We start from the raw sequence: 27,570 nt of genomic DNA on the forward strand, positions 1-27,570 counted from the left end.
GAAGCAATAGGAAGTTGCTAATACGTGAAAAAACGGGAAAGGGGTTTTTACTTCTCACAAAGCGTGAGAGGACTCTGCTACAGCAGCAACTCAAACTTCTGTGGACTGAGTTCCTGCACTCAAAGCAGCACTGTTGGCGTGAGTCCCGCCTACTTGAGCCCTGTGGAGGTGAGAATGCCTCTGCAGTGAGAGCCACCCACGTGTCCTGTGCCCTGTGTCCTGGGCATAGTGCTTCTGGTCTTCATGCTTTCCCAAACACCCTCCGTGAGCACATCCCCTGAAAGCACAGTGCTCCTAACCCCTCCCACGAGGAGTGTGTCACAAGGGTTAGCGTTTGCACTGAGATATCCACCACTATAATCGACTGTTCAGTAGTCTCGTTCACGGCTACAGACTTACTCAGAATCAAACTCCAGATCCAGCTCCCTGGAAAGTTCAATCTGGCTCTGCCCTAGAATACCACTGTTAGAGGTAGGATGCTGCGCAGTGGCCAGACGTAAATCAGTCACAAGTAATAAAACAGCCACTGTCCAAGCAACAGTGTCTTGCAGTGTACACTCACCTCCTTTCAGCCAAACATAAAACTAAGCCACAACCATGCACACACAAAACAGGTGTTACATCCTTTGCTGTGTGTGTGTGTGTGTGTCTGCTTTGGGGAAGTCTGGGGTTGAGCTAGCCAGGGCCTTGAGCTAGCCAGGATAACACTTACCACTGGAGCTACACTCCCAACTCTTTTGCTTGTTGTTTTTCAAAGGTGGTCACATTTTATCCCCCAGCCAGGCTAGAGCACACAGGTAGTTATACTTCCTGTGCAGCTGGGTTGACTGGATGCATGCCATTAGACCCAGCTTTCACAGGCTCAAATAAGGTCTCTCAAACGTTTTGCCTGACTGGCCCTTGAGTCATCAGATTACAGATATGAATATAATCTATGTACAGCATAAGACGTTTTAAACTAATAACATCTATCTACAGTTCCTTATGGTGTACAAAAGAAAACAAAACCTTTCCATGAAAATGTTAAATACTTCAAAGACAAAGGTCAGATTTTAAAAGATAAAAGTTCATGAAGAGTCAAAAGTAGACTTATTCCTTTTTTGTATCAGTAGCATACATAAGAAAAAATGAGAAGAAATTCATGTAACATCTAAGTCATGGGAAAGATTAATACTGCTAACCAAACACATGAACATACTTGCCTTAAATCCAAGTGCACAGGGGAAAGGGTACCAATGGGCTCCCAGAACTGAAATTTAAACGCAGTCATTAAATACTTAATTGCCTTCAGGCTTCTGATGCTAAGAATCACACTTTGACAGATTAATAAAAACAAGGTGCCACCCACCAGGCACTGGTTGTCATGCCTGTGCTCCTAGCTACTCAGGAGGCGGAGATCTGAGGATTCTGCCCAGCCCAGGCATAAAGCCCATGAGACTCTTACCCCCAAAAAGCTGAAAGTGGAACGGTGGCTCAAGTGGTGGATCACTAGCCTTAGGCAGAAGGGTTAGGGACAGCACCCAAGCCCTGAATTCAAGCTCCAGGACCAGCGCACACATACACACTAAAATAAAAACAATACATATGAGGAATACATGTATATGTGGGGGGGTCTTAAATACGGATATTTCCTCTATCTTTTTTTAAATCCATAAAGCAGGACTGGATGTTAGTATCACCTCAAAATTCCTAAGCTGAAGCCCCAACTACAAATGAGGTTCACGTGGAGGGGCGGTCCTCTGTGGCTGAGTAAGGATTAGACAGCGCCCTAGGAGATGCTAGGACAATGATCTCTAATTCCACAGGAAGGAGGCAGCATGCCAGTCACACAGAGGCCCTCACCCCTTCATTCTGGACTCTGTCAGCTTAGAACCCTAAGGAATACACTCCTGTGTAGAGACCTGTGTTGTATCACGGCTCAAATGGCAGCACGGCTAAGGAAAGGCCCCACCCTGGAGCATGACTGACAGGAGTTCAAATAAGAACCCACTTCCTAGAGGAAGGCACAGTACGGAGACCTGGGATAGAGGACAATATTCTTAGCACCAAAGAGGTTTTCAGGTTGATGAAAACCCAAATTACTAACAGTCTAACAGGAAAAACTAGTTTCCAGTTCTTTGAACATTCACAAAATGACTAATTTCATAGCCAGTGCTCCACATTCTGTAAGCCAAACTATATAAACAAATAGCTTACGTTCCAAAGTCAGAAGCACTTTTTTACACTGAAGTTTCTAGACCACTTCATTAACTGGTAACAAAAACTGACCTCAAGGTGAGATTTCAATAATGTACTAATATATATTCAGCTAGTTGCCACATTTGGGGTAATTTTCAGTTACTTGTTAGGGATTAATAAAAGCAATTAGTTATCTAGCACTCTATGGTAATTTCACAGTAAAACAATTAACCTCTAATATTAAATGCAAATTGGAAAGCTTTAACAGGCAATTTTACTCTCTTGGCCTTCATGACAAGGCTGTTATTTTATAAAAGTAGATTCTTGTCACTGTGAAATCAGATTAAAAATATTTACTTTTCTGATCAGAAAATGGAAATTTTCTCTACCTGAAATACAGTGTTCAGCTCTGAAGTCAAGTGTATCCTGTGAAAGCTACCCAGTATGTACTACCTTGCCATAGCAGCCCATCCTAACCAAGAACAGGAGAGATGGAGGTGTTGATTACCACGGCCTCAGGTCCCATGAACGTGTTTATATTCCCAGCATACATTAGTTTATACTTAAATACAACTTTTTTTTTCCTTTTTTTTTTTTTTTTTGGCCATTCCTAGGCTTGGTCTCAGGACCTGAGCACTACCCTTAGACTTTCTCAAGGCTAGAGCTCTACCACTTGAGCTTCAGCACCACTTCCGGCTTTTTTCTAGGTATGTGGTAACCAAGGAATCATGAGCACTCTACCACTAAGCCAAACTCCTGGCCCTTTAAATACAACATTTTATATGTCAATTATATCTCAAAAAAACCTGCTCAAAAGTAAAATGTATAGGGCCAGGAGTTTGGCCTCGTGGTAGAGTGCTTGCCTAGCATGCATGAAGACATGGGTTTGATTCCTCGGTAGCATATATATAGAAAAAAGCCAGAAGTGGTGCTGAGGCTCAAGTGGTAGAGTTCTAGCCTTGAGAAAGTCCAAAGACAGTGCTCAGGCCCTGAGCTCAAGCCCAGGACTGGCAAAAAAAAAAAAAAGTAAAATGTACATATACATACATTTAGAAGTGTTATAAAAGGAAAAACACACACAGATCAGTCAACATTTTGGTAAACTAAACTTCTTAGCCTTGACAGATTAAGCAAAAAATTATGACAAAAGGAAAACATTTTAGTTGGCACACACACATCTAATTCTACATCATGAAAGGAATCGTGTTTCTACAAAAGCTTCACAACACAAAACTGAATACATATCAGACCAACCAAGAACATCCTAATAAATTACAACAAAGAAAACATTCAAGTAGTCTAATAGTTATGTAATAAAACTGGAGTCTGGCAGTAAAACGTAATAAAATTTAAAAAAAAAAAAAACTCCTTACTTAAGCCGGGCATAATAGCTCACACCTGTAATCCTAGCTACTCAGGAGGCTGAGATCTGAAGATCAAGGTTCAAAGCCAGCCTGGGCATGAAAGAAGTCCATGAGACTCTTATCTCCAATTAACCACCAGAAAACTGGAAGTGGCACTGTGGCTCAAAGGGGTAAGGTGTTGTCCTTGAGCTGAAGCGCTCAGGGACAATGCCCAGGCCCAGAGTTCAAGTCCCACGAACGCGCCCCCCCCCACCCCTCCTGAAAAAACTCCACACTAAATGGCTATTGCAGAATAAGAGTGAAACCAAATATAAAATTACAAATTCCTAGAAAATTATAATTAAAATAAAAACCATGTCAACATTTTCATGGAATTCCTCAATCTGTAACAGAAGGAAGTTTAATTTAAATATGTTACCAAAGAGTGAAAATAACCAAATAGGAGATAAATAAGTCAGAAAAAGAAAACTCTTGAGGAATAGTGATACTACCTGAATGCATGCATACATAGAGGGTATAAAACTGATAAATACTAAGAGATATATCTGAGAAACATTCAAAATTATTATAAATCACTAATAACTATTTAAAATTTAAGGGAAAGAACCATACATACACTAACCTAAATATGAGAACACAGCAAACAACAACAAAAAAACTGCAAGAAACTGTTTCCTTAACTCATCGTTCATTAATCTGAGCATGAAACCTAATTTAAAAAGAGGAAAAGTTGGTGCTGACGGTGCATCTCTGTCATTTTAGCTACTAAAGAAAGCTGAAATCTAGGATCACAGCTCTAAGGTAGCTAGGGCAAAGGTCCGAGATTTCATTTCCAATTAACCAGCAAAATTTTGTGAGACTTTGGCAAAATGCTCGACTGGAGGAGTGGTTCATGTGTTAGTGTGCCAGCTGTCAAGAAAGCCCTAAGATCAAGTATGAGGCCCTAAGGTCCAGTACAACACAAAAACCAAAACTGAATTCAATTTGTAAAAACTAAGGTTTGTACGCTTAACTGTTTTATTAATTATTTTTTAAAAATCGTATAAGGAATTGAGAAAATACAAAACTAAAAAAGTACTAAAAGTACATTCTAAAAACCGATTCCAAATCATTCCATCAGTGATATATTCAAATTTAGCACTGGCCAGGCACTAATGGCCCATGCCTATGACCCCATTTGACTTGGAAAGCAGAGGTTGGGAAGACGGTGGTTCTAGGTCATGAGACACCTACAAAAGAGGCTGAGAGGAACAGAGTTTCTAATCAGTTCAGCTGAACCTCACGACCGGCCTCAACAGGGAAAGCTGGACATGGAATATATTTGCCATCCTAGCTATGGTGAGGAAGACCCTACCTCAAAAATAAGCAAAGTATGTAAATAGAGATTCCCTCCTTGAACACTTGCATGTTAAACTTGTCATTTAAAATATGATGTAAAAATCAACGTTAATAAATTCTTTAAAAAAAAAAAATAAACAAAGGGGCCGGGAGTTTGGCCTAGTGGTTAAAGTCCTTGCCTAGCATGCATGAAGACCCGGGTTTGATTCCTCAGTACCACATACATAGAAAAAAGCCAGAAGTGATGCTGAGGCTCAAGTGGTAGAGCTCTAGCCTTGAGAAAGTCCAAGGACAGTGCTCAGGCCCTGAGCTCAAGCCCAGGACTGGCCAATAAATAAATAAATAAATAAATAAATAAATAAATAAATAAATAAATAAATAAGCAAGCAAGCAAGCAAGCAAGCAAGCAAGCAAGCAAGCAAGCAAGCAAAGTAAAAAAGGGGCCAGAAATGTGGCTCAAGGGGTAGGAAATCCACCTACGAAGGGCTGATCATGGTTCAAACCCCAGAACTGCCGCACCCAAGAAATAGTATGCTGTCGTCAAGGATTCCATCCCAATCAGACAGTAGCAAAAAGCTTTTAAGACTCTTCCTTACTTTTTAAAATGTTTGTTTTTTGTTGTTATTGGTCACAGTTACATAAGTTAGGTAGAGATTATATTCCTTTGGGGACAATGCAATCCCTTCCCTCCATGCCCTGTTTTGTCCTCTCATCCCTACCCACCAGTTATATAGCTCACTTTCCACGACATCTGGTGAGTACTGCTGCCATTGCAGTACTCACCCTCCGTTCCTCTGCGGCCCTCCCCACCATTCACACTTTTAAAAGCATCAACAAATGACAAATCCACTTAGTAGGAAGTATATGCTCATAGATACAGGGGGCTGGGTATCTTTTTTTTCTGCCAAGGGCCATTTGGATATTTATAACTTCATTATAGGCCATACAAAATTATAAATGCAGGCAGACAGGCCTCAGGCAGCCACTGAAAAGTGGTACATGTCTGTTCCATAATGTATCAAATGACTTCTCAGGCCAGACATTCCCCACCCATGAAAAAAAATTGAACAATTCAACTACAGGCCACAAAAGATTCTTCAAATAACTAGAAAAACAAGTCTGAATCAGAAAGCTGATTACGGCAAAGCTGCAGTTCACTCCAAAATAATTTAAATTCAACACAATTCTAAATGAAATCCCAGCATATAAAGGAGCTCACAGTGATGAATAAATAAGATTGATCAGGAAATTATGAAGTTAAAAACAATCAGGGGCTGGGAGTTTGGCCTAGTGGTAGAGTGCTTGCCTAGCATATATGAAGACCCAGGTTCAATTCCTTGGCACCACATACATAGTAAAAGCCAGAAGTGGTGCTGTGGCTCAAGTGGTAGAGCAGTAGCCTTGAGAAAGCCCTCGGCTCTGCTCAGGCCTTGAGTTCAACCCCCAGGACTGGCAAAAAACCAACACACAAAAAACTATCAGCTATGGGTGGGAATGTAAACAAGTTCTGCCACTCTGGAAAGCAGTGTGGAAGTTTCTTAAAGAACTGAAAACAGACCTTCCCTACAATTCCGCCATACCACTCCTGGGCATCTATCCTGAACATCATAACCCAGGATATAATAAGCACACCTGCTCAGCTATGTTCATCTCTAAACTATTCACAATAGCCAGGCGATGGGAACAATCCAGATGCCCTACTACAGATGAATGGATACAAAAAATGTGATATATATACATATATGTACACATATATATACACACACAATGGAATTCTGCATAGCCAACAGACAAGATGAAATAATGGCATTTGCAATGCTATGGGCATGGTATTGGAAATATAAACCTAACTACATAGACATAAAAACCTATGACTCTATAGACATGTTTTATTTCATAAATTAATATGTATCTATGATATACAAACCCTTAGCCTAATTTTGATTATGTTCTAAAAACTAAGTGCCAGTGATTGTATATAGAGATTCCCTTCTTGAACACTTGTTTGTTAAACATGTCATTTGAAATATGATATAAAATCAATGTTAATAAATTCTTTAATAAAAAACTAATGGCTTTTGCAGGGAAGTAGATGAATCTAGAGTGAATCATGTTGAGTGAGACAAGTCAAGACCTAAGGAACAAAAGGTGCATGGAATCCTTAATATGTGGCCAGTAGATCCAAACAATACAAGAGCAAGGACTCAATATTTGCATACCCAATGCTTTGGTATTGGAAATATAAACACAACTAACTACATAGACATAAAAATCTACGACTCTATAGACATAATGTTTTATTACATAGATTAATATGTATCTATGACATACAAACCTTCAGCCTAATTTTAACTATGTTCTAAAATCTAAGTGCCAGTGATTGTATTTAGGGATTCCCTTCTTGAATACTTGTTTGTTAAACACGTCATTTGAAATATGATGTAAAAAAATCAATGTTAATGAATCCTTTAATTAAAAAAAACTTTCAGCTATGAAATAAAACATAGGTACATTCATGGTACAGAATTTTACATTCTCAACAGAATGAGGACATGAAAGGAGAAACAGCAGCAAGCATGAGCAAGGTTACAAAGCAACCTGCTACAAGGAGCATTAGAGAACGCAGTTACTTTACAAAAGTGTGTCTATCAAACTGATCACAAGAGAAAAAAGTACTCAAAAACTAAGCTCATACCTGCAATCCTAGCAACTCAGGAAGCCAAGATCTGAGGATCTTGGTTTAAAGCCAGCTGGGCTGTGGGACTTTTATCTTCAATGACCCATCAGAAAACAGGAAGTGGTGCTGTGGCTCAAGTGGTAGAGCACTAGCCTTGAGCTCATGAGCTCAGGAACAGTGTCCAGGCCCAGAGTTCAAGCCCCATGTAGTAGCAGAGGAGGCAGGGAGAAACACTAAGACATTCTACAAATAAAAGAAAGTAACCTTGAATTATCTGTTCAAATTTTCTTTTCTCTCTCTCTCTCTTTTTTTTTTTTTTTTTTGCCAGTCCTGGGCTTGGGATCAGGCCCTGAGCACTGTCCTTGAACTTTCAGCACCACTTCCGGCTTTTTTCCATGCATGTGGTACCAATGAATGGAACTTGGGTCTTCATGCATGCTAGGCAGGCACTCGACCACTAGGCCACACTCCCGGCCCCTCTCGATTGTTTTTCAGTGCTGGGAATCGACCCCAACTTTGCACGTTGCCGGCCAATCCCATCAGCTACATGTCTAAACTATTCTTCCCCAATCTAAAACCATGTTCACTGAGCTTTGACTCAAAAGCATAAATGTGCTAATAAAAATATAATCACAATTTTTTTGACAGTGTCCATGTATATTAAAGTCACTGGGTTTCAAAATGTTTCCATTTACTTTGGAAAGGTATTTTGTAGGATTACAGTTTAACTGTTTAACGGCAAGGAACGTGAATAAAAATGTATTATGATTTTCACAATGTAGTCAGTTGGCAACAACTGTAATAAGGCAAGAATATACAGAAGCCACGGTTTGCAAGATTTAAATCTAGTGCATAATCAGTAAAAGAAAAATCCAATAAATTCTACCGCATGTCTGAAAGCACAGGCTAAACCACAAAGCACTGGCAGCAGAAGCAACGGAGCAGACTCCACTGACTTCCCAACACGTGGCCCGAGCTCTCCTTTCCAACACTCTGGACCTGAGATCCATTAAGCAATCTCAAGAAAGCACTTGGTTTCCATTTTGCTCAGGCTTTTCCCATTCCCATTCCCTTCTGCTTCACTTCTGCCCACACTTTAAATGTATTATTACAAAATAGCCTTTAAGAGCTGCTGATAGTTTCCTTCAAACAGAGATATGATTAATAGGTCTGTATTAATATATATTAATATTTCAATCTGACTCCCTTAGAAGCAAATGGGGTCATGCTCAGTGATTTCTGGGAAGGAAAGGTCCAGCCCATGCTAAAGGACACTAACACTGGAGGGTTAGAAGGTCAGATACAACTGGCAGCCAAGCATGTCAAGGTCATGGCGATCAAACGTCAGATAGGTCTATTTATTATTATTATTATTATTATTATTGAACTTGAGCCCTGGGCTATGTCCCTGAGCTTCTTTCTGCTCCAGGGCAGGGTAGCACTACTACCACTGGAGCCTCAGCTCCACTTCTGGCTTTTCTCAGAAGCTGACTGGAGATAAGAGATGAAAGCCTCTTGTACTTTCATGCTGGGCTGCTTTCAAACCATGATCTTCACATCTCAGCCTGCTGAGGAGCTAGGACTACAGGCATGAGCCACCACCAGCACTCAGCTCTTCTGTTCTTCCTCTATACCTCCCTGTACTCCAAAGCAAGTCACTGCCGCAGCCTCTACCCCAGCACCATGCTGGGGTAGCACCAAGATTCCTCTCCCACTCATTGCACAGCATAGAGATCCATGTAGCTTCATGGAGTGAGTGAATCCTGCATGGACGGGTTCTAGACTTAGACAAATTTTGTAATTTTATCAAGGCTTTTTTCTATACTGCAAAAATCCATCACTAAAGGAAAATGTTTCTTCAAACAAGAGTTGTTACAATTGGGCCAGGAGTTTGGCCTAGTGGTAGAGTGCTTGCCTAGCATGCACGAAGACCAGGGTTCAATTCCTCAGTACCACATGCATGGGAAAAAAAGCCAAAAGTAATGTTGAGGCTCAGTGGTAGAGCTCTAGCCTAGAGAAAAGTCCAAGGACAGTGCTCAGGCCCTGAGATCAAGCCCAGGACTGGCAAGATAGATAGATAGATAGATAGATAGATAGATAGATAGATAGATAGATAGATAGATAGATAGGTAGGTAGGTAGGTAGGTAGGTAGGTAGGTAGGTAGGTAGGTAGGTAGATAGATAGATAGATAGATAGATAGATAGATAGATAGATAGATAGATAGATAGATAGATAGGATAGTTATTACCACTATAGTAATACAAATTTCTCAACACTAAACTTTCAGTATGGAGTTTCTAAGCATTTTGAGAAAAAGCTTGTATTTTCACTAGGGATTTAAGGAATAATAGAAATGTCAAAGTAATGTCTATGTATACGAAAGTTTGATTTTTTAAATTAATTTCCAAAATTGATTAATGTCTATCAGTATTGTGTCCACGGGGCTTTTGAAACCATGACCAAAAGATTTTTGAAGCATGAGGTTAAACTTAGTTCTCAGGCCAGGAGTGTGTCCTAGTGGTAGAGTGTCCTGGGTTCTATTCCTCTGTATCACATACACAGAAAAGGCTGGAAATGGTGCTGTGGCTCAAGTGGTATAGCACTAGCCTTGAGAAAGCCCAAGGACAGTGTCCAGGTTCTGAGTTCAAGCCCCAAGACTGGCAACACCCTCCCTCCCCCAAAAAAACGGGGCCAGGCATGGTGGCTCACACCTGTAATCCCAGCTACTTAGGAGGCTGAGATCAAGGTTCAGAGCCAGCCTGGGCACAAAAGGACCTGAGACTCTTATCTCCAATGTACCTCCAGAAAACAGGAAGTGGGGCTTGGCTCTAGGGTAGGGTGTTAGTCTTGAGCTGAAGAGCTCAGATACAGCGCCCCAAGCCGAGTTCAAGACCCATGACAACCCCTACCCACCCCCTCCACCCCCGGTCAAAAGAAAGTTTTCTTCCTAGACAACTTAAAATTAGTAAGAAAAAAAAGCAAGTGCCAAATAAGGATGCATAGAGCACAGACACCAGCCACATCCATTCCCAAAGAAGAAACTGTATAGAACAGCAGAACAAGACATAGCAACCACACTGGCTGAAGGGACAGCTCAAAGCTGGAGGAGAAGGAAGCTTCCCACATGACACTTACTTTTGACATGTTTTTTCCTTGTTTTATCTCCTTAATTACCTGCAGTTCATCAAGATCATGAACTCTAATAGTTACAGGAATTTAATAAGCACAGCAAACATAGTACCATCAAGTTCGGGCCATAGGTGAACTCGACTGTAAGCCATCTCTGGATTTTATATGTCTTCTTTCTAAATACATCATACACAAATAAAGTGCAAGCTGGACTACTTCACAATTCTCTGAAGCCACAGAGGAAGTATATCACTGGGCTTGGAAGCCTGATTTTGATTCCCTGCTTTCTTTCTCTGCTGATGCCTTGCTTTCATTAAACACATACCAGTCTCTCCTACCTCCAGGCAGAACAAACTCTGGATCCCCTACTGCTTCAGGCTCTTTCTCTCTCACACATACCCACAAGCCCTTTCATAAAACCCCAACTATCTTCAAAATGTAGCCTGCATTCCTAAAATTTGAGATATCACACTTCATCAAATGTAAAACTCATCACTGGTAAGATGAATCATTATTTTATGAATCGTCAAGGGAAACCTAACTGCTGTGCCATTCACTTCAAGGAACCAAATGTCTCCATTTCAGAGAGGGTCTAATATGAAGAAAATGTTCACCTCAAGACCAAAAAAGTAAATGCCTTACTGTTCAAGTTTTTGCTTTGTGTTTGTCCTGGAACATAAACTCAGGGCCTGGGCACTGTCCCTAAGTTTCTTCTGTTTAAGGCTAACACTCTACCAGTTGAGCTACAACTCTGCCTATAGCTATTCCATGGGTTTAGTGGAGACAAAAAGCTTCATAGACTTTCCTGCCTGAGTCAGCATCCAACTGCAATCTTTAGATTTTAACCTCCTGAATAGTTAAGATTATAGGTGTGAGCCACCAGTGTCAGGCAGATTGTCTGTTTTTGATGCTAAAAATATTGTAAATGATTTTAAAAAGAATATTCTGTCTAATTCTGACATGTTCTAAGGTGTACAGTACATAAAACCTGAGCAAGAATAATGGCAGATTTATAATATAAAATGTATTGAAAGAAAACAAAACAAGGAGGTTGGAACTAAGTGAAACTTATTTTCTTTCTTTCTGGTTTATGTAAAACTGTCTGACTTATGACTTCTCAAAAACTTTTAAATATTCCTATACAAGATAGGGCAGCAAACAGGCTTTCTAAGTTTTAAGGCAGTCAGCCAGCCGACCCTTGAGGATGGAAAAGAAAGTACATAATAAACCCAGGTTCATTACCATGGTTTCTGTAGTCCTTGAAACCACGATCGCTGCTATGATATGGAGATCAACTATCCCTCAAAAGATTCACTTGTTAAAGCCATGTTTGTCAGCTAATAGGCTTTTATGAAGTGATTGGATCATTAGACTTCTGGCCTAACCATCCTATTAATCCACTGATGGAGTCCTAGTCTAACAGCATTACTGAGTAGTGGGAAGTTAGAGGCAGCGCCTGCTTGGAGCAAGAACGTTGGTTACAGGGGAAGGGGAAGAACATAGCTGTGCCCAAATCCGGGTTTCCCTCTGGCTGGCACCCTGCTTCCTGGCCACCTTCAGGTGAACAGCTCCTCCTTTTCTATAGGTTCCCACCACCACAAGTTCTGCCTGGCCTCTGGCCCAAAATTAAATCTTTTCTCCTTTTTAATCATTTCCCTTAGGTATTTGTCACAGCTCAAAAGTCTGACGTGAAGATCCACGGTAAAGTCTCATCCAGTGGTCAAATCCCATGAGACTTAGGAGGAGGATCGCATTAACAACTTCACAGGTGTTTGTATACACACTAACCACCTACATCACAAGTCTAGCTAATATTTCAGATCCATTACTCTCCAAAAATATGATGCAAGATAAAACAATTCTTCCTTAGAAAGAAAACAGGATATCTGATCAGTTTGTTCCTCATGCATCCTAGAAGCATTCTCTAATAATGAGAACCATCTAAAATGGTCATGAATCAATGTTTAATAAAAACTGTAGGGGGGGGGCAGGAGTGTGGCCTAGTGGTGGAATGCTTGCCTAGCATACACGAGCCCTGGGTTCGATTCCTTGGTACAATATACATAGAAAATGCTGGAAGTGGTGCTATGGCTCATGTGGTACAGTGCTAGCCTTGAGAAAGCCCAAGGACAGTGCCCAGGCCCCGAGTGCAAGCCACAGGAATGGAGGGGGGGGGGGGACTAAATAGTCCCTCAGGGTCAGTTTTAATAACCATACTTTCAAGCTGAAGATGTGGCTGAAGGGGTAGAGTATCTACTTTTCTAGCAAGCATGAATCCCTGAATTCACTCCCCAGCACTTTCAATAAATAAGTAAATAACAGTTTACCATTCACACAAAACTCCGGTGCTTTATTTAAAAAGTCTCAGACATCCACTGCTGATTTTTTTCCTAATATTTCAGAGGATACTAAGACAACTGTATAAAGAACAGTGTGAATAAGAATGAGTCTATGAATCAGGACCCTCTGTAATAGCATGTATATGTTTGTGTGTGTAAACATTTATGTGGGTATACATGTTTTGGCTGTTTTGTCCAAAATTATCTATTAAAGTTCATTTCCATAGGCATTTATGTCTAATAATTTCTGTCACGGGGAGAATAAAATTGGCTGTGTTTCTGACCATTACTATAAATTTTCAGGTCCTGACTGGGTTACAAGTCTTGCCTTGGTCATATATTTAAGTTTTCCTTTTATCTGTGTAAGACAAATGTCCATGAAACAGAATTAAATCCTGTAATACAATCAAGGGCAAAATAAAGAATAATAATCAAATATAAGCTGGATTTTCCAGACACTCAGTTTAACGGAATCCACTATATCGCTGCTTGACTAATTTTGTTGTCCATTTTGCCAGTTCCTAAGAGCTTTAATACACTATCTTCTTTGTGCGGGGTACTGAACCCATTAACTCTTTCATTTTACCTATGATTAGGGTATGTTATTGTTTCCTCAGTTAGCAGGTGAGGAACTAAAGCAGAGAAGAGTTCAGTAGCTTACTCAAGTGCTTTTGTTCTAAACCTTCTCTGTGGTCCCTGACCTAGCCTTTACTGACAAATGCAGGCAGGACAAAAGTTAAAGCAACATCAAAAAGACAACTAGCCGTAGGCCCTACTAGCTTAGTAAGGGACCCACATGGGCTTCAGAGTGCTGAAGCGAAAGTAAGAGTGCTGGTGTCAAGCCTGCTACCCTGTCTACAATGGGAGAGCAAGCGTGGCCCTGCCAGCATTGCTTCCTCCTGCCTGCTTCCCTGCTGCGGCAGCCTATTCAGGGCCAGAAAGTGGAATCATCCCACAGGCTTCAGCTTCAACTCCGGTAGAGCAGTAAGGTTTGAAAGTACCTCAAGCAGAGCCCACAATTCTCTGATCCTTTACAATATCAAACTCTGCAATGGAGTGCCATAGCATCCATGCTAGGAATGAGGTCAATTACTAGACTTTTCTCCTCCTCCTCCTCTCCACCCCTAGGGTTCAGACTCTTCCTAGACAGTACTCACTCAGAGCTCTCGTTAGCCCTATCTCCTCAACAGAACTGCCCCTACATTTATGCAATTATAAGTCTTCTCTCCCACAGATTCCTGTAGAGGAAATAGGAGAAAAAGAGAGGGGGCAGGGATAAACAGTCAAGGGGCTCTTGATGTAAGTCACTGTTTTTAAAGGTGTACGTACATGTGGTCAATACATAACAAATGAAGAGAAAGTATATATGCCGACATATATACAAGCACATACAAACATAGGCTAAATTATAATGAGGGTTTTGACTCTTCTCCATCCACAAATTTCTAAACATATACATTACACAACTGTAGTATGTGTGTATGTGTGTCCCTGTGTATGTCAGCCAGTCCTGAGTTTTGAACTCAGGGCCTGGGCACTGTCCCTAAGCTCTTCTGCCCAAGGCTAATTCCCTATCACTTAAAACACAGTTCTACTACTGGCTTTTTGGTGGTTAACTGAGCTCACAGAAATTCTTCCCCATGCTGGCTTCAAACTCCAATCCTCATATCTTAGCCTCCTAAATAGCTATGATTACATATGTGAGCCACCAGCACCCAGCTAGTACTTTAATATCCACTGAAAATATCAGCCAGATTATCAGCAATGCACACCCAAGACGTCTCCTATACCAACACCATCACTTACTTCAGCAACCATGCACAGAAACTTGGTTTACTAACATGTGCAGTCGGTCCTCCACCCACCTATGCCCCACTTCACCTCAGTAATGGGAGGCTCGGCGAAGAGAGTGTGTGCTGTAAGTACACCCAAGTGCTCTAATGAACAGGCCTCCGAAGCAATGTGTCAACATCCCCCTTGCTAGAAACTATTTTAAGCAGGGATATGTGAGTGAAGTATCTTCCATGCTTTCAAGAGAAAGTTGAGCCATATTATGCTTCTGGTTTGCACCCAGCCAAACAAGATGTCAACACAAAATGGCTGTGATTGCAAGCACACTCAGCTAATAGCCTCCTTAGGCTCAATTAATAGAAAGCATTATTACTAGCAATTGTGTTATTTTTTAAATCCCAACTCATCGGAGAATTAAATGTAGTGTATTCACTCTTACCTTTTACTCCTGAAAATTAATAGTGAATCAAAATCCAGTACCAAAATGCTCCACTATTCATTCATCCATGGTTGGTCTGAGCTCAACTTCTGTTGCTATAACAAAATAGCCAACACTTGTTAATGTATAGATAACAGAAGTTTGGTTCACGGCTCTCAGAGCTGGGAAGTCTAAGAGCATAGCATTGGTACAAGCAAAGGGCTTCCTGCTGAATTAGCCCATGGTAGAAGGTACAACAGCAAGAGAAAACGCACCAGGCAGAAATGGACACAGCAAGAGGGGATGCTTGTATAGGCTCATGTAAGATAATGCACTCACTTCCACAATATGACTGTCCATTCTCAAGGGTGGGCATACCTAATCATCTCTTAAAAAGTCTTTTCTCCCAATACCAACACAGTGGATCACAATGGCAATTCAATTTTAATCTGAGGTTTAGAAAAAAACAATGGACCCATGAAGAATGCTAAAATGTATAACTCTTAAATATACTCAGTATTAGACTATCTCATGTTGGGAGAAACGTACTGAGTTCTCAAAGAGTCCAATCAAGTAAGTTGTTTACTGGTAAATGTTCTGCTAATTGGCTAACTTCTCATATTTGTAAATTATAAATGTATATTACCTACCAACAGACAAAAGACTATTTTAGCTATATTTAAACTTTGTCAATAAATGCATATAAGTATATAAAACTTTATAGTTGATATATATATATCTCAAATTACTGTTAGGTCATTTTTGAAAATGTATTTTCACAGGGGAAAAAAATCTAAAATCATGGCCTCAAAGTATCATGAATTTCACAAGACACTTGCTATGACAAACATTTATAAGCTGAAATCCCAACCCCCATGGCTGATGGTACTATAAGACGGGAGGTGTCCAGATCATGAAGACAGAACCCGCATAAATGGAATTAGTGCCCTTACAGAGACCTAAGGGGTCCTTTGGGCCATGTGAGGACCAGTGAGAAGGAATCCATCTATGAGTTATAAACGAGGTCCTCAACAGACATCAAAAGTATCTTCTAGCATCTTCATCTGTATTCCTCAGTTTATGAGAAAGTCTGTATTTCTTCCCAGCCAGTGGAACCATGAGGAATTATCTCATTCCTAAGTAACCCAGAACATGTAAGAATGGTAGCTTGAATCAAAGTTTTTGTTTTATTTCTCACATTTTATATTCATCATTAGGCGAGGTAACAGCTGTATTGAAAAGTAAAAGTAGGGGTGACTGCCAAGGACACAGAAAGAGGGTCCCAGTGGGACAGGCAGCACCATGTGTACAGTCATGGAGGAAATGCTTTCTGTGGGCTCAGAAATGGCAGAACAGGCAGTTCCAAGTGCTCAGCCTTCCCCAACCAAACACCAGAAATCAAGAACCAATTGCCAGAACTGTCAGAACTCCAGAAGCAGGGGAAGGCTTACAGCAACCAACAGACACTGAATCAATAAGAGGCCAATTGCAAATGGCAGGAAAGCTTTAACTCATCATCTGCCTGGGATCTACCCCAGCAGTGCAGCGGGAGCACACATTCCAAGGATGGGGCTCCAGTCCTCTGTTCCAAACAGAACAAACTTCTGGGTGGCTCTACCCATACCTGTCAGACACATGAATAGACCCAAGGTGCACATGCTGCTTGCCCAACTCAACACTTGCCCTTGCTAGAAAAGCATGGTTATGGAAAGCCCTCGGTTGTGAGGTGTGGCCATGGAGCGGGACCCAGCGGTATACTGTCAGCATTTATCTCAACCGAAGTTAACCCCTTCACAGTTACCAAGCACCTCGGATCTTTTGTGAAATCTGAACTGAATCTATGAGCCTTATTCAATATCTAAGAATTCTACGATTTTTTTAATTATGGGAAACTATGGAAGATGTTTATGTGAGTCATGTTTGCCCTTCCTGTGTTATGAGTGAATTTTTTGGTAGTGTGTCTGGGCGCATGTGCAAGAGTAGGAAAAATTTTCTGAAACAAAACTTGACAAATATTTGTAATAAAAAGTCAATTTAAAGATTGCTATATTCGTGCTTTATAAACAATGCAAGTATTAAACAAAATAAACAATCAAAAAAAGAAAACCATGGTTATATCAAAAATATTGTCAAAAAACAGCTCAGGAGCTAGGAATGTGGCTCAGTGGTAGAGTGTTGCCTAGCACACATGAAGCCATGGGTTTGATTCCTCGGGACCACATAAACAAAAAGCAGAAGTGATGCTGTGGCTCAAGTGGCAGAGTGCTAGCCTTGAGCAAAAGAAGTTCAGGGGCAGTACCAAGGCCCTGAGTTCAAGCCCCAAGACTTTCAAGGAAAAAAAAATAGACATAAAACAGAACTGAAACTTAAAAAAAAACAGTATCAAATACACCATACACATACAGGAATTTCAAAAGCCACACACATTCCCAGAATGTGACATCCTTATGCTTTTTCATCTTAGGTGAATGATAAGCAGTCCTAACAAAGAGCCTCTCCACAAGCAGTAGGAGGCATGTGTGTTCATTTGTTTCAAAGTCCCCGACACACAAAGAATACTGTGAACTACCAATGATCAAAAACAGAAAAGAAAAGTGAAACCTGGGAATGGAGGATAATCTTATTATAATTTTTAGACATTTGGGTTTTCAAAATGTTTTAAAAAATACCATAAATAATGAACAAGGCATACAAAGAACAGGAAAGTAGAATCTATTGAAAGGCACAAAATTAAATAACAGAGAAAGCAATGAAGTTACCATACGACGACTTTAAAGTAACTTTGTTACACATGTTCAGTACTAACATGCTATATGAAAGTGGAGGTGAAATCTATTACATATTGGTAAAAGGACCAATTCACCGAAAAGGTAAAAATGCACCAGAAATAGCTTCGAAATAGAATGTGTAAGCAGTGACAGAATTAAACAAAATGATAGCGGACTTTAACATAACCTTTTCAATGACAGAATCACTTAAGAGGACATAGACAAAGAGAAAGGGCTTCTGTGTAACACATAAACCTGTAACACATACAAACGCAAGTACACATGGGGAAGTCTCCAAGAAAGTCGGTATCAGTCCACAGAACTCTAGAAAATTCACACTTTTAAATTACCAATTAGTCAGAGAAAATTAGATATGGACTTAGAAAATATTCTGAAATGAAAGAAAGACACTGAAACTTAGGAAGTATAGAAAAAACAGTATTCAGGAGAAATCAAAAGCTGTAAACACTATTTTTAAGCCATGTCCTAACCCTTTTGGTTTTATTTTTTCACAGTTTCACATTTATGCCTGGACAATGATTCTACCTGTTTATTCTTCCTACATAGCTGGGATGATAGCTTTTACGGGCTGAGGTGGGGTCTTGTATACTTTTTTACCAAGGGCTTTCCAATCTGTGCCTCCTGAGTAGCTAGGGTTATAAACATGAGCCATCACGGCAAGCTGAAACCAAATCTTCATGGGGGGGAGAACAGCATCCATGCAGCTCATTCCCCAAACTTCTGTTCATGAAGTTTCTGCAACAACTTAGAACAGTCTTTTGAAGTCTGAGTTAGAGGAGCTCTGTATGTTAACCTTCTGTTATAGACAAAAATTATACCCTGTTTTTTTAATCATCCTTAACAGAGGCCAACCCAGATTAGCAACCGAGAAATTGTACATCATAGTTATGTTTAGAAAATTCTACCTTACAAATCAATAATAAGCCGGACACTGGTAGCTCACACCTGTAACCCTAGCTACTCAGGAGGCTGAGATCTGAGGATCCCAATTCAAAGCCAGCCTGGGCTCAAAATGTCCATGAGATTCTTATCTCCAATTATCCACCAGAAAACCGGAAGTAGCGCTATGGCTCAAGTGGTAGAGCACTAGCCTTGAGCCAAAGAGCTCAGAGACAGCGTCCAGGCCCAGAGTTCAAGTCCCATGACCGACCAAAAAATAATAACAATTAGCAATAATAATAAACAACGGAAACAAACACTAGTTTCCGTTTATGTTACTTTCTCCAGTGTACCTTATCACATTTCACATACCTAGTCTGGTAGAAAATAAAGCAGCTAAGAAAAATCTGCTTGTGCAAATGTGGCTGACCACCCAGTGAAACAAGTCTACCAGAAAGGGCTCTGTTGGTTCTGCAAGCAAGCACCCATGCACGCCCACAATCACGCACACACATACACACACCGTTAATTTTAAGGAAAATCAAAACCAGTGCATGACATACTGCTTGTTTCATTGCTAACAACCAGAGGTTAAGAACTGGTTGAGAGCTGAGTGTGGTGCATTTGGGAGACTGAAGCAGAACTTCAGGTTACAGGTCAGGCTGACTGGAGTGAGACCCTGTTTCAAACAAACTAGCTATAGCTCTTGGCATGCCAGCACAGGACCATGGCACACTGCAATATGACATCGTTAGACTTCCTTCCTAAGTAAGAGCTTCTTATGAAAAGCACTTGGTTGTGAGTGCTTTCCAGATAACCACACCCTACCCCAAATACAATGGGGCTGGTCTGCAGGTGCCATGGATGGTACTACAGAAAGGAGGGTCTACTTCTGTAAAAGCAGTGAAAGCTTTTACATAAATCAATTTTAAGCTCTGAAGCTCTTCTTTTCCTTTACTCTACAGTTGTCTCCAGATATGTCTGCCTATTCAGCAAGGAATAGAAGCCAAAAAGCATGAGAGTCCCAAAGAGAGGCATCAGATACAACCCTGCAGGAGATTTATGGGGAGATGCTTACTTTAACAAAGCAAACCCCAAAGGGGACTGCCTCCTACAAGCAGTCCGCCCACACTAGAGACTCCAGTCAGACCTATAACATCTCTCATCTGAAATGTCTTTAACATATCAATAACTTCATTTTACTGATTTCATGACCAAAAGGTAGGTGTTGGTTTAAAAACACAAGTTTCCTATAGAGTTCCTTCTTGAATACTTGTGTGTTAAACATGTCATTTGAAATACTATGTAAAAATCAATGGTAATAAATTCTTTAATAAAAAAAATAAAATAAAATAAAAATACAAGTTTCCAGAGAACCGCTGTTGTCAAACAACAGCGAAGCACTGTAAAGAAAACAATTCTCAAACCAAATTAATTACATCGGAATCCCTTAGCTAAACTGTGGGATATTGTTATGTTGCTAACTCCTCTGTAATTAAGACTGTGGTGAGGACAGATTCACTAATAATATATGCATGTACTTAACACCTTACATCTAAGAGAACTTTTACTGAAAGTGGTTGCTACTGTCACTCTAATTTTACCTGGGCAGTGAGCATTCCTACACAGCATCTCCTCTTCCTCTTCCTCTTCTTGTCAGTCATGAGGTTTGAATCCAGGGCCTGTGGGCTGTCCCTGGGCTTTTTCACTCAAAGCTGGCACTCTACCACTCTGAGCTACAAAAATGAACAAGCATCTTCTTTAATGGGATTTTCTCCTACTTAAGCCACACTCATCTAACTCCTCGAGAATGAATGTGTGACACTAACATTATACAACCACAAGTCGTTGTTGGAAATCAACTGGATATCTACTCATTGGAAGAGTCAAGTGACGAGTACATACACACACACAAGTATATACACACAAAATAAGGTAGAGCGCATGCCCTCACTAACTGATGGCACTCTTGAGTGCTGGGGGATGAGGGGAACTGTCTCCTTTCCTTCTGCCCATGTCAGTATTTTTATCTGACTTGTTGACCACATTTCATTTCTTAGCATTTTTCAAAACTGCTAAGCTGGTCAGGCACCCATGGCTCACATATATAATCCTAGCTACTTAGAAAGTTGAGATCTTGAGGATGACAGTTCAAAGCTAAGCTGAGCAGGGAAGTCACCTATCATTCTAGGAGATTTCATCTCCAAAATAATGAGCACAAGGAAGGGCTGGAAGCATGGCTTAAGTGTAAAGCACCAAAATTAATTAATTAATTAACAACCAATTAAAACAACTGAGATAAGGGTCTGGCAGAGCAAAACAACTCCAGCTGTCAACTTGCTCACCAACCCTGAAGGAAAGAAGGAGCTTCCAACTGCATTAGGAGCCATGCGGAGAATGCCTCTCAAGGAGTACGGAGTACTGCCTCTCCCAGATGGCAGGCGACATCAACAAAGCCCACACGTTCAATATAGAGACGCAACTGAGCTTTGCGGTGTGAAGCAGATGCTTCAGAGTGCACTTGCGTGGGCCGGACGGCCAGGGACGCCCTCTGCAAGTGGAGCAGATCTGGGCAGACTCCAGCACGAGTAACTAACTGCCAGCTGCTGCCTAAATACTATTTTCCAACATCTTCTGAAGGCTAGTAGTTACTCAAATAGAGTTTTAAAAGAAAATGAATGCAACATATTGTAATTATTAGAAGATTATTATAATTAGGCATTCTGTTCTTTCCGTGATACAAGGAACAAAGTGGCTGTGACTGTTTCAGAGAACACAAAGTGCCTTCCTTGGGTTGAGGTTACTCACGCACAGGACAGAGACCTAACCCTGCAATTCTTCCAGTCACAGCTCACACCTGAAGTCTCCAGCAAGGAAGAACCAAACTCCATAAGAACCAGTGAAACAAAGGAGTAAGGGCAACCAAAGTCTATGAACTTCTCAACAGTGCCACACTGCCTTGTGGAGAACAAAACATTTAACCCCCCAAGTGACCCAGACCATCTCCTTGTCTCACACACTATCCACTTCTCACATTCCCCCCTCTAAGTACTCAAGAAGTAATTTGTAACTTCTGATCATCTACATACACTTGGTTCTCGCTCTTAGGTCACCTGGAGTAACCCCTGATTTCTCAGCTTTGTGCAATGTGGGCCTTCCACCTACCAGACCCACAATCCCTCCAACCTGCTCTCCAGACATCCCAAAGCACGGTACCTACTGTGTGCCAACGGTACCTGTAGTCCTGAAAGACAATCCTCATGGATGTCACAAACAGGATGAAAGAGATCAAGAACACAGGTTTGTATATTGTCATTCCCCAAAGCCCCCAAGAGAGAAACCTCCATCTGCTTTTAAACCTTGACAAATGAGCGCTAAGAATGGGACCCACTGCACTGTACTCATCTTGCATGTGAAGCAGACCATATAAAATTTAAGTGTAAAAGGCTCTGAATTTTGGCACTCTATTTCCAAACTTGCATTACCATCATTGAAGGGGCATGAGCATCTTTAAAACACTTGCAACCCACTACCCAGTCTCCAAAAACTCAAGAACCTGCAGCTGAAATCAACCTGGGAAACTACCTGTTTCAAATGGCAAGCCCTTTGTTTTGCTTCCTACTTTAAGATTCAAAAGGAGTACTATCATTTCACTTTACAGAGGCAGTGGCCTGTCTTATAAAATAAGTGACAAACATGCTGTATTCAAACCAAGTCAAGAATAAAGTTACCCCAGAGAAAACCAATGTGTGACATTGATACTTGGAAGGAAGGAAAACAGATGAGCAAACTGACATCATTTTTAAATTGTCTAACAAACTCTTTCAATATTAAGAGGCTGCCCCGGCACTGTCAATGCAAGAACTCCTGTGCATGCCTTGAGTGAGAGGCAATCAAGGGCTTCAGCATGTTGGCACACCAGTTCTATGCAGCAACAGATACGTGATTGTGAAGTTACAGGAACCTTCTTTCAAGAAAACTCCAGAGGCTCCTGGATCAGAGCAAGAGACCTACCTCATCTGGCTAACTTCCTGGAGACCATTTTAGGTAGCCAAGTCTTGGGTAAAAATCTGACACCCTTAATAGTAAGATGTCCCTGCTGGCAGAGTACTGGGTCTGGCTGCACCACCGCCAGTGCTGAGAAGAGAGGAACGAGGTAAATGACTCCTACTGAGCCAACAGGCACAAGCACAGCGATGACACAACACCCATCTTAGAACCACAGTATCTCATCCCAGGGTAACAATCCTGTCAGAGAGATGATCTTCTACAGTATTCTAAAGATGAGGGAAACTACAGTTCCAAGAACTCAGTGCTTTGTTACAAACCCCACCACGTAACCTGTGGCAAGGGCCCACAGCTATGCCACACATATAACAGGGACACATTTCATTGAATAGGACCCTGAAGGCCCTGACTTCTGCCCCACGACTGGCCAAAAAAAAACAAAAAACAAGCAAATAAGAGACTGTTATTTTGCTATTTTCTCCTAAATGGTAACCAGACTTTTATTCAAAATAAACAAAAAGAATAAAATAAGCCTTTACCAATGTTCTGACATTTTAAAGGCAAGGGATTAAAACTACCTCCTGAGTCAACCAGACCCTGGGCAATGGTCACAAGCAAATCGTAGGGTACTGTGAGGATGTTTACAAGGTCCTATTAAAATGAAATGTGTCCCTGTTATATGTGTGCACACCCTTGTTTTTCCTCCCCAGAAACCATGACTTAAAGCTCAACTCAGGCTTCAACTGTAGACCTCTTCCTTAACCCATCTCTTAACATACCACCATCCGTTTTTAGGTGCCCTATATCAACAGTGTACAATGCTTTATGCCACCTGTGATCATTCATTCTACCAATAATGTACTCTACTATATGCAAATTACTCTGCAGGAAACAAAAGATGAATCAGACATAGAGCCTATCCTTAAAGAAAAACACAATACAAATAAGACTTAAATGAAAGCACTAAGAGCCAAAAGTACTTTACCTGGGCAAGTTCAAACTCTAAACTGATTATCTTTGTCGAAATTGAAAGAGATTATAGGGAATGTCTGTAATTAAATGAAGACCAGTGGAATGTGCAGTGTGGCCCAGGATCTCCTAACCTTGGCACCAGGAATGTTTGGACTAGAAAATTCTTCGTAGTACAGAGCTATCCTATCCATTGTACAGTATTTAATAAGTAGGATTCTTGCCTTCTTCAAACTAAATGTCAAAAGCATCCCTTCGCCAGGCAGGCACAGTGGCTCACGCCTGTAATCCGAGCTACTCAGGAGGCTGAGATCTGAGGATCAAGGGTCAAAGCCAGCCTGAACAAAAGGACCTGAGACTCTTATCTCCAATTAACCCCTAGGAAACGGGAAGTGGGGAGGGCAGCAGCGTTGAGCTGCACAGCTCAGCGACAGTGCCCAGACCCAGAGTTCAAACCCCATGACCCACCGAAAAAAAAAAAAAAAGAAAGCATCCCTTCCCAGCTGTGACACAGCATTTCCTCAAGGTGATGAGAAGAAGATGTGGTCCCTAGATTGTCCCTGGTTGAAGACTAGGCAAAGAATCCAGAGTTGCAGAAGAATGAAGACAAATATTACACAGCAAGAGAATGTTTTTGTTGAAGTATATTATAGTACCCACGCACTACTAAAGCCAGAGCTAGAACACAGCAAAGTTCCATCGCCAACAAAACAAGTTTGAATATATGGTATGAACAAAGAATCGGCAAAGACTGGCAATAAGTCAGAACACTACAATTTGTTTGGAGAAGATGTGAATGGGTAAATGTCTGTGGGATAGGGATTTTTGTAGGACTTTTGATTAATCATTTGTTCAGCAAATAAAGTGGTAACTTTGAGTCAGAAACTTCTCTAATGGCCAGGTGCCAGTGGTTCACACCTATCCTCTTAGCTACTCAGAGGGCTTAGCTCAACAGGATCAAGGTTTGAGGTCATCTCAGGCAAATTATTAGTAAGACATCATCTGAACCAATAGCTGGACCAGTAAGTATGGCAGGAAGCTACATACAAAGACAGTAGTCCAGGCCAGCACAAGCAAAAAGCAAGACCCTATCTCAAAAACAGCCAGAGCAAAAGACCAGAAGGCACTGCTCAAGCAGTGGAGTGCTGGCCTGGCAAACCCAAAGCCCTGAGTTCCCAAACACCAGTATCCCTCTCCTCTCAAAAAAAAAAAAAAAAAAAACCACCTTACATATGCCTGACATGTCACTGTTCTCTTTCCTGAAATCTCACACAGAATACTTCATGCTTTCAGAGACCTGTGTGGTAGCACACAGGTAACGCAGCCCTCCGCGTAAGCTTTAGAAATTAAAAACGCCAGGCATGGGTGGCTTACCTCAGTACTGGTTACTTGGGAGGCTGGAGTGAGGTGGCTGGGATCATCAAGACTTAATGCCAGGGCAGAAGAGATTCACAAGACCATTTGTCAATGAACAGGTGAAGATGGTGGCACACACCTGTTACCTTTGCTAACAGAAGTGGATGGTGTCCAGAACTGTTCCCAGGCAGGAAGCAGGAGCCTCTCTCAAAAACAGTAAGCATGCATCCTAGCTCCTCAGGAGGCTGAGAGTTGAGGATCAAGGTTCAAAACCATCTAGGTACAAAAAGTCCCAGAGACTCTTATCTCCAATTAACCGCCAAAAGACCAGAAATAGTACAGAGCGCTAGCTTAAGCTGAGGAGCCTAAGGACAATGCCCAGGTCCAGAGTTCAAGCCCCCAGACCAGCAGTAAAAAGCAGGCCTGTCATCCTAATCACTCAGGAGGTTGAGATTTGAGGACCAAGGGTCAAAGCCAGCCCAGGAGGAAAACTCCAATTAACTAACAAAAGCACAAAACGGTGCTGTGGCTCCAAGTAGTAAAGCACTAGTCTTGAACACAAAAGCTCAAGGACAGTGCCCAGACCCTAAGTTCAAGCCCAGGATCACACCAAAAATAAAGAAAAGCAAAAGTCCAAACTAAGAGTGTCTTTTCTAGCAAACCTAAGACTGGTAATTAAGCCCCCCAAAACTCTATTAATTAAGTTAGCTTTAGGTTAACAATGTTTTTACTTCCAGACAAACGGTATGTGCTTGCCTAATTTATTCTTCGATATAGTTTTATATAAGCAGACATCAACATGTAAATTGATTACAAAATAGCTATAGTTTTCTCCAGGTCTCATTTACATACTTAATACATATTTATAACTTCCTGAACACTGCTGTCTTTGAGTTTGAACCCAGGACCTATTAGGCAGACACTCTACTACTGAATTATGTATCCAGCTCTAAAACTGTTCCATCATTATCTGAAGAATAATGCTTTGAATATATAAGCAAGGGACCTTGAAGAATGTTATTTATTTAAAAAAAACAAAAAACAAAAAAAAAACGCTTAGTCTGAAAGAAACTTGTCAATGTAGGGTCCACATTTCAGTACTGTGGGTCAGGTTACAAGGTGTGAATATCTCATATTTGGGAAGCTCTTACTATTTCAACCAACACTGTATTAAAGCTGATATGTATTCACTCTTTATTCTCAAATGACCCATGGGGCAGGGCAGTAATATCCTCTTCTGTGAAGTTGTCCCAACGAAAAGCAATGTTCCACCACTTCCTCAATGGGCAAGCTGATGAATGACGGTAGCTAACTCCCCCAGTTAGGGTCACCACAGGACTAGCAATGCACCTGGGACTTTCTCCTATGGTGGGTCTCTTTTTTATTTTATAGTGTCTATGAGAACTTATAAAACAGATATTTTAAGTTCAATTTTACACTTCAGTCATATTTAGATATTTTACAACTTTTTTTAAATTTAGACAATTTTCAGTATAATGTTTTAAACTATCAACACATAAATCCAACAGCATTTTAGTACATAAAGTTTTAGTGTATACTTAAAAATTGAGGCATGGACAATGGAATTTTATGCTGCCATCAGAAAGCCAGACCCAAAGGAACACAGACTCCCAGGACTGGCAAAAAAAATAAAATAAAATAAAACTCTGGCGGAGGATACAGCTCCTCTCCAGAAACACACACAAACACACACACACACACACACACACACACACACACACACACACAGAGTTATTCCAATGTATTTTAATTTAGTGCAATATGGTTTGCATTTCAAATAATTATACCTGTTATTTATTTATTTTGCCAGTCCTGGGCTTGAGCTCAGGGCCTGAGCACTGTCCTTGGATTTTTCTCAAGGCTAGAGCTCTACCACTTGAGCCTCAGCACCACTTCCAGCTTTTTTCTAAGTATGTGGTACCAAGGAATTGAACCCGGGTCTTGGTGCATGCTAGGCAAGCACTCTACCACTAGGCCAAACTCCCAGCCCCCTGTTATTTTTTTTAACTTAAACAGTTGTCTGTTTCTACACACAGGAAAACAGGAACAGCTAGTTTTTGACAGTCTTTAGGCTACAATTTTTAAAAAAAAAATTTTTTTTTTTTTTGCCAGTCCTGGCCTTGAGCTCAGGGCCTGAGCACTGTCCTTGGACTTTTTCAAGGCTAGAGCTCTACTCTCGAGCCTCAGCACCACTTCAGCTTTTTTCTATGTACGTGGTACCAAGAAATCGAACCGGGGTCTTCGTGCATGCTGGGCAAGCACTCTACCACTAGGCCAAACTCCCCTTTTTTTTTTCAATTTTTTTTTTTTTTT

General features: G+C 40.9%; 1 protein-coding gene across 6 annotated transcripts in view; it reads right to left on the reverse strand.

Annotated features, from left to right (window-relative positions):
- Positions 1-27,570, reverse strand: part of Xkr6 (XK related 6) — a 142,999-nt gene that overhangs the window by 101,357 nt on the left and 14,072 nt on the right. Inside the window, exon 1 of one of the 6 annotated variants that reach the window (XR_016538951.1) lies at positions 20,508-20,590. The exons of 4 other annotated variants lie outside the window; for them this stretch is intronic. The gene's annotated coding sequence lies outside the window, so the exon portion shown is untranslated. Of the gene's footprint in view, positions 1-10,693; positions 10,922-20,507; positions 20,591-27,570 lie in introns of those variants that run through there. One more of the 6 variants, XR_016538948.1, reaches the window with a different exon arrangement.

Source organism: Megascapheus bottae, chromosome 20 (genome assembly GCF_031878675.1).
Source record: "Megascapheus bottae isolate mThoBot1 chromosome 20, mThoBot2.hap1, whole genome shotgun sequence".
NCBI lineage: Eukaryota > Metazoa > Chordata > Mammalia > Rodentia > Geomyidae > Megascapheus > Megascapheus bottae.